Source organism: Salmo trutta, unplaced genomic scaffold (genome assembly GCF_901001165.1).
Source record: "Salmo trutta unplaced genomic scaffold, fSalTru1.1, whole genome shotgun sequence".
Lineage (NCBI taxonomy): Eukaryota > Metazoa > Chordata > Actinopteri > Salmoniformes > Salmonidae > Salmo > Salmo trutta.
The window spans coordinates 32,501-45,000 of record NW_021823046.1 but is presented as its reverse complement, the minus strand read 5'-3'; the positions used below and the strand labels follow the sequence as shown (position 1 = coordinate 45,000).

Sequence of the window (12,500 nt, the reverse complement as noted above, 5' to 3'; positions counted from 1 at the left end):
CGGTGCTTTCACTCTAGTGGTAGCATGAGACGGAGTCTACAACCCACACAAGTGGCTCAGGTAGTGCAGCTCATCCAGGATGGCACATCAATGCGAGCTGTGGCAAGAAGGTTTGCTGTGTCTGTCAGCGTAGTGTCCAGAGCATGGAGGCGCTACCAGGAGACAGGCCAGTACATCAGGAGACGTGGAGGAGGCCGTAGGAGGGCAACAACCCAGCAGCAGGACCGCTACCTGCATGTGACAGCATGTGACAGATGTGACAGAGTCTGGAGACGCCGTGGAGAACGTTCTGCTGCCTGCAACATCCTCCAGCATGACCGGTTTGGCGGTGGGTCAGTCATGGTGTGGGGTGGCATTTCTTTGGGGGGCCGCACAGCCCTCCATGTGCTCGCCAGAGGTAGCCTGACTGCCATTAGGTACCGAGATGAGATCCTCAGACCCCTTGTGAGACCATATGCTGGTGCGGTTGGCCCTGGGTTCCTCCTAATGCAAGACAATGCTAGACCTCATGTGGCTGGAGTGTGTCAGCAGTTCCTGCAAGAGGAAGGCATTGATGCTATGAACTGGCCCGTCCGTTCCCCAGACTTGAATCCAATTGAGCACATCTGGGACATCATGTCTCGCTCCATCCACCAACGCCACGTTGCACCACAGACTGTCCAGGAGTTGGCGGATGCTTTAGTCCAGGTCTGGGAGGAGATCCCTCAGGAGACCATCCACCACCTCATCAGGAGCAAGCCCAGGCGTTGTAGGGAGGACATACAGGCACGTGGAGGCCACACACACTACTGAGCCTCATTTTGACTTGTTTTAAGGACATTACATCAAAGTTGGATCAGCCTGTAGTGTGGTTTTCCACTTTAATTTTGAGTGTGACTCCAAATCCAGACCTCCATGGGTTGATAAATTGGATTTCCATTGATTCTTTTTGTGTGATTTTATTGTCAGCACATTCAACTATGTAAAGAAAAAAGTATTTAATAAGATTATTTCTTTCATTCAGATCTAGGAGTGGACCATATATATATATATATATATATATATATATATATATATATATATATATATATATATATATATATATATATATTATAAAGATATAGTTTGTATATTGTAACGGGCGTCGTAAGGAGGGGACCATATATATATATATATATTTATATATATTATAAAGATATAGTTTGTATATTGTAACGGGCGTCGTAAGGAGGGGACCATATATATATATATATATATTTATATATATTATAAAGATATAGTTTGTATATTGTAACGGGCGTCGTAAGGAGGGGACCATATATATAAATATATATATATATATATATTTATATATATTATAAAGATATAGTTTGTATATTGTAACGGGCGTCGTAAGGAGTGGACCATATATATATATATATATATATATATATATATTTATATATATTATAAAGATTTAGTTTGTATATTGTAACGGGCGTCGTAAGGAGGGGACCATATATATATATATATATATATATATTTATATTATAAAGATATAGTTTGTATATTGTAACGGGCGTCGTAAGGAGGGGACCATATATATATATATATATATATATTTATATATATTATAAAGATTTAGTTTGTATATTGTAACGGGCGTCGTAAGGAGGGGACCATATATATATATATATATATATATTATAAAGATATAGTTTGTATATTGTAACGGGCGTCGTAAGGAGGGGACCATATATATATATATATTATAAAGATATAGTTTGGACCAAAACGCAGCGGGTAAAGTGCTTATCTTCTTATTTATTAAAGGAAAAACACTTAAACAAAACAAACGATGAAAACAGTCCAATACGGTGCACAGACTATAATGGAAACAACCACCCACAAACACAAGCGAAAAACAAACACCCTTAAATATGGCCTCCAATTAGAGACAACGACAACCAGCTGCCTCTAATTGGAGGTCATTGAAAAACACAACATAGAAATAGAAAACTAGAATAAACATAGAAATAGAAAATATAGAACATAAATCAAAAACCCCCGAAACACACATAACAAACACCACCTGCCACGCCCTGACCAAACTACAATAACAAATAACCCCTTTTACTGGTCAGGACGTGACATATATATTATACAGACATAGTTTATATATATATTATATAGATAGTTTGTATATATTATACAGACATAGATTATATATTATGTACATATAGTTTGTATATATTATACAGACATAGTTTATATATATATATATATATATATATTATGTAGATATAGTTTGTATATATTATACATTTATAGTTTACGTATATATATATATATATACTTTATCTATATACAGTACAAGTCAAAAATTTGGACACAGCGACTCATTCAAGTGTTTTCCTTTACTTTTACTATTTTCAACATTGTAGAATAATAGTGAAGACATCAAAACTATGAAATAACACATATGGAATCATGTTAAACAAATCAAAATATATATTCTCTATTTGACATTCTTCAAAGTAGCCACCCTTTGCCTTGATGACAGCTTTGCACACTCTTCGCATTCTCTCAACCAGCTTCATGAGGAAATCACCTGGAATGCATTTAAATTAACAGGTGCTCCTTGTTAAAAGTTAATTTGTTGAATTTCTTTCCTTCTTAATGCATTTGAGTCAATCAGTTGTGTTGTGACAAGGTTCTTCTTCTTCCCTGTGTCCTCTTTTATTTCATGTCTTTCAGTACGGTCTTCTTCATGTCTTTCAGTACGGTCTGCTTCATGTCTTTCAGTATGATCTGCTTCATGTCTTTCAGTATGATCTGCTTCATGTCTTTCAGTATGATCTGCTTCATGTCTTTCAGTATGATCTGCTTCATGTCTTTCAGTATGATCTGCTTCATGTCTTTCAGTACGATCTGCTTCATGTCTTTCAGTATGATCTGCTTCATGTCTTTCAGTACGATCTGCTTCATGTCTTTCAGTACGGTCTGCTTCATGTCTTTCAGTATGATCTGCTTCATGTCTTTCAGTATGATCTGCTTCATGTCTTTCAGTACGGTCTGCTTCATGTCTTTCAGTACGGTCTGCTTCATGTCTTTCAGTATGGTCTGCTTCATGTCTTTCAGTACGGTCTGCTTCATGTCTTTCAGTATGATCTGCTTCATGTCTTTCAGTACGGTCTGCTTCATGTCTTTCAGTACGATCTGCTTCATGTCTTTCAGTACGGTCTGCTTCATGTCTTTCAGTATGATCTGCTTCATGTCTTTCAGTATGATCTGCTTCATGTCTTTCAGTACGGTCTGCTTCATGTCTTTCAGTATGATCTGCTTCATGTCTTTCAGTACGGTCTGCTTCATGTCTTTCAGTACGGTCTGCTTCATGTCTTTCAGTACGATCTGCTTCATGTCTTTCAGTACGGTCTGCTTCATGTCTTTCAGTACGGTCTGCTTCATGTCTTTCAGTATGATCTGCTTCATGTCTTTCAGTATGGTCTGCTTCATGTCTTTCAGTATGGTCTGCTTCATGTCTTTCAGTATGATCTGCTTCATGTCTTTCAGTATGGTCTGCTTCATGTCTTTCAGTATGATCTGCTTCATGTCTTTCAGTATGGTCTGCTTCATGTCTTTCAGTACGATCTGCTTCATGTCTTTCAGTACGGTCTGCTTCATGTCTTTCAGTACGGTCTGCTTCATGTCTTTCAGTATGGTCTGCTTCATGTCTTTCAGTACGGTCTGCTTCATGTCTTTCAGTATGATCTGCTTCATGTGTTTCAGTATGGTCTGATTCATGTCTTTCAGTATGATCTGCTTCATGTCTTTCAGTATGATCTGCTTCATGTCTTTCAGTGTGGTCTGCTTCATGTCTTTCAGTGTGGTCTGCTTCATATCTTTCAGTATGATCTGCTTCATGTGTTTCAGTATGGTTTGCTTCATGTGTTTCAGTATGGTTTGCTTCATGTCTTTCAGTGTGGTCTGCTTCATGTGTTTCAGTATGGTCTGCTTCATGTCTTTCAGTATGATCTGCTTCATGTGTTTCAGTATGGTCTGTTTCATGTCTTTCAGTAAGATCTGCTTCATGTCTTTCAGTATGATCTGCTTCATGTGTTTCAGTATGATCTGCTTCATGTGTTTCAGTAGGATCTGCTTCATGTGTTTCAGTATGATCTGCTTCATGTCTTTCAGTATGGTCTGAGGAGATGTAATTCAGTATGGTCTGAGGAGATGTAATTCAGTATGATCTGAGGAGATGTGTTTCAGTATGGTCTGCTTCATGTCTTTCAGTGTGGTCTGAGGAGATGTGTTTCAGTGTGGTCTGGGGAGATGTGTTTCAGTATGGTCTGAGGAGATGTGTTTCAGTATGGTCTGCTTCATGTCTTTCAGTATGGTCTGAGGAGATGTGTTTCAGTATGGTCTGCTTCATGTGTTTCAGTATGGTCTGAGGAGATGTGTTTCAGTATGGTCTGCTTCATGTGTTTCTGTATGGTCTGAGGAGATGTGTTTCAGTATGGTCTGAGGAGATGTGTTTCAGTATGGTCTGAGGAGATGTGTTTCAGTATGGTCTGAGGAGATGTGTTTCAGTATGGTCTGAGGAGATGTGTTTCAGTATGGTCTGCTTCATGTGTTTCTGTATGGTCTGCTTCATGTGTTTCAGTATGGTCTGCTTCATGTGTTTCAGTATGGTCTGCTTCATGTGTTTCAGTATGGTCTGCTTCATGTGTTTCAGTATGGTCTGAGGAGATGTGTTTCAGTATGGTCTGCTTCATGTGTTTCAGTATGGTCTGAGGAGATGTGTTTCAGTATGGTCTGCTTCATGTGTTTCAGTATGGTCTGCTTCATGTGTTTCAGTATGGTCTGAGGAGATGTGTTTCAGTATGGTCTGAGGAGATGTGTTTCAGTATGGTCTGAGGAGATGTGTTTCAGTATGGTTTGAGGAGATGTGTTTCAGTATGGTCTGAGGAGATGTGTTTCAGTATGGTCTGAGGAGATGTGTTTCAGTATGGTCTGAGGAGATGTGTTTCAGTATGGTCTGAGGAGATGTGTTTCAGTATGGTCTGAGGAGATGTGTTTCAGTGTGGTCTGAGGAGATGTGTTTCAGTATGGTCTGAGGAGATGTGTTTCAGTATGGTCTGAGGAGATGTGTTTCAGTATGGTCTGCTTCATGTGTTTCAGTATGGTCTGAGGAGATGTGTTTCAGTATGGTCTGAGGAGATGTGTTTCAGTATGGTCTGAGGAGATGTGTTTCAGTATGGTCTGAGGAGATGTGTTTCAGTATGGTCTCATTCATGTGTTTCAGTATGGTCTGAGGAGATGTGTTTCAGTATGGTCTGAGGAGATGTGTTTCAGTATGGTCTGAGGAGATGTGTTTCAGTATGGTCTGAGGAGATGTGTTTCAGTATGGTCTGAGGAGATGTGTTTCAGTATGGTCTGAGGAGATGTGTTTCAGTATGGTCTGAGGAGATGTGTTTCAGTATGGTCTGAGGAGATGTGTTTCAGTATGGTCTGAGGAGATGTCGTTAGCAAGAAAGACTGGAACATTTAGAAAGTTTTTCTTCACCTTTCTTTATTCATTTTAATTCTCGTATCTCAGCTTCTTCCTTGATAATCCAGCAGCTTTCTGGTTATTGCCTTTATGTAATGAAACACCCAGACACCCACAAAAATTATACGGAGAGACAGTTGGAATGAGAAGTGTGTGTGTTTGTAAGCAATGTGAAGTTGTGTGTGTGTGTGTGTGTGTGTGTGTGTGTGTGTGTGTGTGTGTGTGTGTGTGTGTGTGTGTGTGTGTGTGTGTGTGTGTGTGTGTGTGTGTGTGTGTGTGTGTGTGTTTGTGTGTGTGTGTTTAGGGCGTTGTGATTAATCTGAGATAGTTATTAAAACCTGGGATGGAGGGACACTCTTACCCCTCTTTCTCTCTCTCCCCCTCCCTCACTTTCTGTCTTTCTCTCTCTCTCCCCCTCCCTCACTTTCTGTCTTTCTCTCTCTCCCCCTCCCTCACTTTCTGTTTTTCTCTCTCTCTCTCCCTCCCCCTCCCTCACTTTCTGTCTTTCTCTCTCTCCCCCTTCCTCACCTTCTGTCTTTCTCTCTCTCTCCCCCTCCCTCACCTTCTGTCTTTCTCTCTCTCTCCCCCTCCCTCACTTTCTGTCTTTCTCTCTCTCTCCCCCTCCCTCACTTTCTGTCTTTCTCTCTCTCCCCCTCCCTCACTTTCTGTCTTTCTCTCTCTCCCCCTCCCTCACTTTCTGTCTTTCTCTCTCTCCCCCTCCCTCACTTTCTGTCTTTCTCTCTCTCCCCCTCCCTCACTTTCTGTCTTTCTGTCTCTCCCTCCCTCACTTTCTGTCTTTCTCTCCCTCCCCCTCCCTCACTTTCTGTGTTTCTCTCCCTTTCTCTCTCTCCGCCTCCCTCACTTTCTGTGTTTCTCTCCCTTTCTCTCTCTCCGCCTCCCTCACTTTCTGTGTTTCTCTCCCTTTCTCTCTCTCCGCCTCCCTCACTTTCTGTGTTTCTCTCTCTCTCTTTCCCTCCCCCTCCCTCACTTTCTGTGTTTCTCTCCCATTCTCTCTCTCTCCCTCTCCCTCCCTCACTTTGGAATTGGGTTCCATTTAGAGCGCTGTAATGGGTGTGTGCTGGTGGCAGGGAAGTCAGGCGCAGGGGATCGAACTTGGTATAAACGGAGTCGTTTAATAAGTGCTCATAAAACTCCGAAAACCAAAATATACAAAATAATAAAAATGGATACAAAACCCGTCGCGCACCAGAACATAACTTGCACAACACATACAATCAAACAATCAAACAATCACCAACAAGGACATGAGGGGAAACAGAGGGTTAAATACACAACGTGTAATTGATGAGATTGGAACCAGGTGTGATGGAAGACAAGACAAAACCAATGGAAAATGAAAAATGGATCAGCGATGGCTAGAAGGTCGGTGACGTCGACCACCGAACACCGCCCGAACAAGGAGAGGGACCAACTTCGGAAGAAGTTGTGACAAACGCAGCCCTTGTATTCTGCCTCGCTGGCCTGCTGACGAGATACCGTTCAGCTGAAAGGCCCTGGAGAGCCTGGTGAACTTTATCTAGCATTAGCATTCAGCTAGCGTTAGCCTGATATTTCATGGAGCGGTGTGTGGGTGTTAGCTAGCGTTAGCCTGATATCTCATGGAGGAGTGTGTGTGTGTGTTAGCTATCGTTAGCCTGATATCTCATGGACTGGTGTGTGTGTGTGTGTGTGTGTGTGTGTGTGTGTGTGTGTGTGTGTGTGTTAGCTAGCGTTAGCCTGATATCTCATGGAGGGATGGGACGCCTCTTTCTACAGCATCAGTCACAGCAGTCATTACCAACTAGCTTCCCAGTGCCTGTAGCCCCTGGGACATGAAGATGCTATGTCAACATGACTGTGTGGGGGGGGGGGGTGTGTGTGTGTGTGATGAGAATCCTGCTCTCCCACCCCACCCCCCCCGGGGATATGAGTGAAGATGCTGTGTCAACATGAGAGGCAAGCTGATGGCCTCGAGCAGAGATCTCAGCGCTGACACGCTCGTTTCACGGCTGTTCGTCTAAAACAACGTGGCTGCTAGCTGGTAGGGAGAGACGTCACGTCCGGCTCCAAAACGGCACTACTTTTAACTAGGGCCCATAAGGCTCTGTTCAAACCTAGTGCACTTGATAGGGAGCAGGGTGCCGTTTAGGACAGCCTATGGAGACAAAGCAGCAGTCAGAAGTATGGACTCGTTAGTAATCATATAGCTTCACCTAACCTGCTGCACAGTAGGCTGTTCTGCCTGGTGATGAGAAGACAGGCACAGTAGGCTGTTCTACCTGGTGATGAGAACACAGGCACAGTAGGCTGTTCTGCCTGGTGATGAGAACACAGGCACAGTAGGCTGTTCTGCCTGGTGATGAGAACACAGGCACACTAGGCTGTTCTGCCTGGTGATGAGAACACAGGCACAGTAGGCTGTTCTGCCTGGTGATGAGAACACAGGCACAGTAGGCTGTTCTGCCTGGTGATGAGAACACAGGCACAGTAGGCTGTTCTGCCTGGTGATGAGAACACAGGCACAGTAGGCTGTTCTGCCTGGTGATGAGAACACAGGCACACTAGGCTGTTCTGCCTGGTGATGAGAACACAGGCACACTAGGCTGTTCTGCCTGGTGATGAGAACACAGGCACAGTAGGCTGTTCTGCCTGGTGATGAGAACACAGGCACAGTAGGCTGTTCTGCCTGGTGATGAGAACACAGGCACAGTAGGCTGTTCTGCCTGGTGATGAGAACACAGGCACAGTAGGCTGTTCTGCCTGGTGATGAGAACACAGGCACAGTAGGCTGTTCTGCCTGGTGATGAGAACACAGGCACAGTAGGCTGTTCTGCCTGGTGATGAGAACACAGGCATATCTGTCCACATGGCCTGACATCCTGACTATAGTGAGGGTTTGTTGTTGTGTTGTGGGGGTTAGTTTAGTCCCACATGGCCTGACATCCTGACTATAGTGAGGGTTTGTTGTTGTGTTCTGGGGTCTAGTGTGTATTTGTATTTATTATGGATCCCCATTATTTCCTGCCAAAACAGCAGCTACTCTTCCTGGGGTCTAGCAAAATTAAGGCAGTTTATGCAATTTTAAAAACATTACAATACATTCACAACACACTGTGTGCCCTCAGGCCCCTACTCCACCACTACCACATATCTACAGTACTAAATCCGTGTGTGTGTGTGTGTGTGTGTGTGTGTGTGTGTGTGTGTGTGTGTGTGTGTGTGTGTGTGTGTGTGTGTGTGTGTGTGTGTGTGTGTGCCAATGTTTGTGTTGCTTCACAGGCCCTGCTGTTCTGTATGGTGTTTTTTGATCTGTTTTTTTAAATCTAATTTTACTGCTTGTGTCAGTTACTTGATGTGGAATAGAGTTCCATGTAGTCATGGCTCTATGTAGTACTGTGTCTCCCATAGTCTGTTCTGGACTTGGGGACTGTGAAGAGACCTCTGGTGACATGTCTTGTGGGGTATGCATGGGTGTCTGAGCTGTGTGCCAGTAGTTTAGACAGACCTCTGGTGACATGTCTTGTGGGGTATGCATGGGTGTCTGAGCTGTGTGCCAGTAGTTTAAACAGACCTCTGGTGGCATGTCTTGTGGGGTATGCATGGGTGTCTGAGCTGTGTGCTAGTAGTTTAGACAGACCTCTGGTGACATGTCTTGTGGGGTATGCATGGGTGTCCGAGCTGTGTGCCAGTAGTTTAGACAGACCTCTGGTGACATGTCTTGTGGGGTATGGATGGGTGTCTGAGCTGTGTGCCAGTAGTTTAAACAGACCTCTGGTGACATGTCTTGTGGGGTATGCATGGGTGTCAGAGCTGTGTGCCAGTAGTTTAGACAGACCTCTGGTGACATGTCTTGTGGGGTATGGATGGGTGTCTGAGCTGTGTGCCAGTAGTTTAGACAGACCTCTGGTGACATGTCTTGTGGGGTATGGATGGGTGTCTGAGCTGTGTGCCAGTAGTTTAGACAGACCTCTGGTGACATGTCTTGTGGGGTATGCATTGGTGTCTGAGCTGTGTGCCAGTAGTTTAAACAGACCTCTGGTGGCATGTCTTGTGGGGTATGCATGGGTGTCCGAGCTGTGTGCTAGTAGTTTAGACAGACCTCATGTGGCATGTCTTGTGGGGTATGCACTGGTGTCTGAGCTGTGTGCCAGTAGTTTAGACAGACCTCTGGTGACATGTCTTGTGGGGTATGCATGGGTGTCCGAGCTGTGTGCCAGTAGTTTAAACAGACCTCTGGTGGCATGTCTTGTGGGGTATGCACTGGTGTCTGAGCTGTGTGCCAGTAGTTTAGACAGACCTCTGGTGACATGTCTTGTGGGGTATGTATGGGTGTCCGAGCTGTGTGCCAGTAGTTTAGACAGACCTCTGGTGGCATGTCTTGTGGGGTATGTATGGGTGTCTGAGCTGTGTGCCAGTAGTTTAGACAGACCTCTGGTGGCATGTCTTGTGGGGTATGCATGGGTGTCTGAGCTGTGTGCCAGTAGTTTAGACAGACCTCTTGTGGCATGTCTTGTGGGGTATGCATGGGTGTCCGAGCTCTGTGCCAGTAGTTTAGACAGACAGCTCGGTGCTTTCAACATGTCAATACCTCTCATAAATACAAGTAGTGATGAAGTCAATCTCTCCTCCACTTTGAGCCAGGAGAGATTGACATGCATATTATTAATATTAGCTCTCTGTGTACATCCAAGGGCCAGCCGTGCTGCCCTGTTCTGAGCCAGCCGTGCTGCCCTGTTCTGAGCCAGCCGTGCTGCCCTGTTCTGAGCCAGCCATGCTGCCCTGTTCTGAGCCAGCCGTGCTGCCCTGTTCTGAGCCAGCCGTGCTGCCCTGTTCTGAGCCAGCCGTGCTGCCCTGTTCTGAGCCAGCCGTGCTGCCCTGTACTGAGCCAGCCGTGCTGCCCTGTACTGAGCCAGCCGTGCTGCCCTGTACTGAGCCAGCCGTGCTGCCCTGTTCTGAGCCAATTGCAATTTTCCTAAGTCCTTTTTTGTGGCACCTGACCACACGACTGAACGGTAGTCAAAGTGCGACAAAACTAGGGCCTGTAGGACCTGCCACGCTGATCGCGTTGTTAAAACTTCTTCAGGATCGGTGTCCACGGGACGGTTGAGCTAACGTAGGCTAATGAGATTAGCATGAGGTTGTAAGTAACTAGAACATTTCCCAGGACATAGGCATATCTGATATTGGCAGAAAGCTTAAATTCTTGTTAATCTAACTGCACTGTCCAATTTACAGTAGCTATTACAGTGAAAGAATACCATGCTATTGTTTGAGGAGAGTGCACAGTTTTGAACATGAAAAGTTATTAATAAACAAATTAGGCACATTCGGGCTGTCTTGATACATAATTTTGAACAAAAATGCAATGGTTCATTGGATCAGACTAAAACTTTGCACATACACTGATGCCATCTAGTGGCCAATATCTAAATTGCACCTGGGCTGGAATAATACATTATGGCCTTTCTCTTGCACTTCAAAGATGATGGTACAAAAAAATAAAAATAAACTGTTGGTTTTTTCTTTGTATTATCTTTTACCAGATCTATTGTGTTATATTCTCCTACATTCTTTTCACATTTCCACAAACTTCAAAGTGTTTCCTTTCAAATGGTACCAAGAATATGCATATCCTTGCTTCAGGGCCTGAGCTACAGGCAGTTAGATTTGGGCATGTCATTTTAGGCGAAAATTGAAAAAAAGGGGCCGATCCTTCTTTTTTTAACTGCATTGTTTGTTAAGGGCTCGTAAGTAAGCATTTCACTGTAAGGTCTACATCTGTTGTATTCGGCACATGTGACTAATACAATTTGATTTGAGCATGTTTGGGATGCTCTGGATCGACGTGTACGACAGCGTGTTTGAGGTCCCGCCAATATTCAGCAACTTCACACAGCCATTGAAGAGTAGTGGGACAACATTCCACAGGCCACAATCAACAGCCTGATTAACTCTATGTGAAGGAGATGTGTCGCGCTGCATGAGGCAAACGGTGGTCACACCAGATACTGACTGGTTTTCTGATCCACGGCCCTACCTTTTTGTTAAGGTTTCTGTGACCAACAGATGCTTATCTGTATTCCCAGTCACGTGAATTCCGTAAATTAGGACCTAATTAAATTATTTCAATAGACCGATTTCATTATGAACTGTAAATCAGTAAAAAAAAATCTTTGAAATTGTTGCATGTTGCGTTTATATTTTTTGTTCAGTGTACAGTATTTGTTGTAATATTCCATTTGGTATTTTCTGGTAGATTAAACTGAAATTGCAACCAGCTGAGATGAAGTCATAACACACTGTCACATCCTGACCATAGAAAGCTGTTATTTTCTATGGTAGAGTAGGTCAGGGCGTGACAGGGGGGTTTTCTAGTTTAATATTTCTATGTTGTCAGGTTCTAGTTTGGTATTTCTATGTTGGAGTTTTGTTTGGGATAATCTCCAATTAGAGGCAGCTGGTCCTCGTTGTCTCTAATTGGAGATCATACTTAAGTAGGGTTTTTTTCCACCTGGGTTTGTGGGAGATTGTTTTTGAGTTAGTGTTAGTGTATGTTTCAACTCTGCATCACGGTTTGTTGTTTTGTTTGTCCGTTCGTTCAGTTTATTGTGTATGTATTGCATAGTTTCACAGTGAAAATAAAATGTGGAACGACACACACGCTGCACTTTGGTCCGCTCCTTCCTACGACAACCGTGACACTATTGCTTCTGACCAGTCTCCTATGAGCCCTGGGCAAAATAAAGACATCCACCGCACTCTGAGGGAAAAAAAGGTGCTATGAATGCTTTATCTTAATTTGATCATCCTGTTGTTGCAGGACATTTTGTAGTGAATTCAAGGTTTTAAAAAAGGCTTCTGAAGTTTGTACTTTCCACTTTAAAATGTCAGACTTGATTTGCCCTAATGGAAAATGAATAGACCCCTTACAAAAAAATATCCATTCATTATAATCCATATAATAATTCACATTTCCTGTTGCTGCAGG

The 12,500-nt window shown here is 43.6% G+C and overlaps 1 pseudogene; it reads left to right on the top strand.

Annotated features, from left to right (window-relative positions):
• LOC115188464 (dynein heavy chain-like) overlaps nucleotides 1-4,200 on the top strand; it is a 5,132-nt pseudogene extending 932 nt beyond the window's left edge.
• Nucleotides 4,201-12,500: the final 8,300 nt, after the last annotated feature.